This window comes from Hibiscus syriacus, unplaced genomic scaffold, assembly GCF_006381635.1.
Source record: "Hibiscus syriacus cultivar Baekdansim isolate YM2019G1 unplaced genomic scaffold, ASM638163v2 tig00110893_pilon, whole genome shotgun sequence".
NCBI lineage: Eukaryota > Viridiplantae > Streptophyta > Magnoliopsida > Malvales > Malvaceae > Hibiscus > Hibiscus syriacus.
The window spans coordinates 6,137,641-6,140,097 of record NW_024062901.1 but is presented as its reverse complement, the minus strand read 5'-3'; positions in this window follow the sequence as shown (position 1 = coordinate 6,140,097).

Here is a 2,457-nt window from a genome sequence, read left to right as displayed (position 1 = left end):
TATGGGTAAAAGTCATAAACTGTCCTTTCCTAATTCAACTACGGTATACGATGCTCTATTATAGCTTGTATATACGGACTTGTGACTTGTAAGACCTCTAAACATTTTTCAACTGGTTTTCACTGTTATGTTTCTTTTATTGATGTCTTCACTCATTATATTTGGATTTATCTGTTAAAAGACAAGTCCCAAGCAACTTCAGTTTTCCAACTATTTCAGCAGATAGTAGCAACTCAGTTTGGATTGAACATAAAGGTTGTTCAGAGCGATTGGGGTGGTAAATTTAGAAGCTTATTTTCAGTGCGTATTAGTTAAAACTGGTATTATTCACAGAATCACATGTCCACATACATAAAAAAATGGTGTGGTGGAACGAAAACATAACGTGGTGGAATTGGCAAAATAAACTCAAGGATAACTCTATGCAAACGGATTTTGAGGTTTTCCATGCTGTTTCATCTTTATTTATCTGCAACAAAGATATAGTATACATATATGTTATGGTGTATGTTGATGACATTGTCATCGCTAGGCAATCAACTGATGTAATTGAGGAGATGGTGCGCATACTAAATGAAAAGTTCTCTTAAAGACTGAGGTGAGCAAGTTATTTCTTAAGCATAGAAGTCAAATGTTATCTTAAAGACTGAGGTGAGCTAAGTTATTTCTTGAGCATAGAAGTTAAATGTTGTGATAAGTCAGTTTATTTTGGAGTTGCTGGAGAAAAGTATGAAGTCAGCTGCTGCATTGCTTACTCCCATGGTTATGGCATCGAAATTGTCTCAAAACAAGGTGAGTTGTTGCAGGATGCCACTGAGTACCGTAGTATTATAGGATCATTGCTGTATTCAGTGTGGGAAGAATTGCATAGTTTATGTATGCTCTTTTCGAGTCTCATTTTGTTGTAGTGAAACAAATCCTTCAATATCTAGCTGGTATGGTTAACTATGGGCTTGCTTTCACACCAGATGTAGCTAATCTGAATATTATAGCCTTTGCTGATACTGATTGGGGTGCAAGTTTAGATGATTGTAGGTCAATTTCAAAATACAGTGAGATTATTAGAAAATGTCTAGTGGCATGGTATTCTAAGAAGCAAAAATTGATACGAAGGTTGTTGAACCATGCTTTGAGATTTTGATATATTAAAAGTAAATATTTTTTAAAGAAATTTTAAGATCATTTTTTAATATGATTTTCAGGTTTATATTTGATTCAATCATTCGGATATAATTTTTTTTTAAAGTGAAAAACTTTATATTTACTCCTTAATCTTTTGAAAAACTCAATTCGTATACTGGAAATAATTTTCAAACATTTTACAAAGAGTTTCAGATTTTAATCTAGTCAAAAATCAAATTTTAACCCTAGAGTATCGATACTGCAAGAATAGTATTGATATTGTTCAAGTGGTAGCAATACAGGTATCGATATCAATGTGTAAAAATACATTGCAGTACCGATATTGGTACCAATACTAGTGTGTAAAAAAACACTAAAGTACTGATACTGATACCGATACTTCTATTAATTTTTTTGACAAACACGATTCCAGTAGGCTATTTTTGTACTGATACTCTGTGAGTATCGATACGGGTATCGATACTCTAGATAGAGTACCGATACTCCTCTTTCACCAACGGCTAGATTTTTGTATTTAATGCAAGAACTACCGATACTCCAAGCCCGAGTACCGACTCAAGGCTTATGGCAACATTTATTGTTGGAAAATTCTTTCCAGTGGCTCTATTAACTTCTACAACAACCCAAAGGCTAGAATTGAATGAAGAGGTATAAAAACAAAATTCCAAGTCATATGTGAAGACAAAAGATCATAGAGAAAGCTAAAGTAATCAATTTGAGCCAAAATCAAGTCAACATTCTTCAATATTCTTTTTGCTTTCAAAGAACACTTTTGTACTCATTTGTTTCATTTTGTTGAGTGTTCTTATTTGTTCTTGAATTGTACAAACACATTACTAGTGTGGTTTCCTAGTTTGCTATTTGTAATTTCTTCTTAGGAAGCGTTGAACACTTAAGACTTTAGGGTATTAGTCTTTGTGTTGTGTAAGGTTACACCTTGTCCTAAAATGTTAGAACAAATTAATGAATTTGTTAAAATCCTTAGTTGTGAAGCTAAGGTAGTGGATGTAAACTTCATTAAGAAAGTTGAACACTCTAAAATCCTTGTGCCAATTTCTTACTTCTTTCAAAAACTTCTACCAACATTTTAATTTGCCAATTCACCCATTCTTGGTCATTTTCCCTTGATTAATTAACTCAACAATTGGTATCAGAGCTAAACTCATTAGAAGGTTTTACCACCTCTTGATAAGATCCGAGAAGAATCAAGTCATCAAAAAAGTCATCCATGGCCACTACATCAAGCTTCGATGTCACCAATGATTCTCAACCTATCAACAAACCTTCTTACTTCAATAGAGCCAACTATGCCTT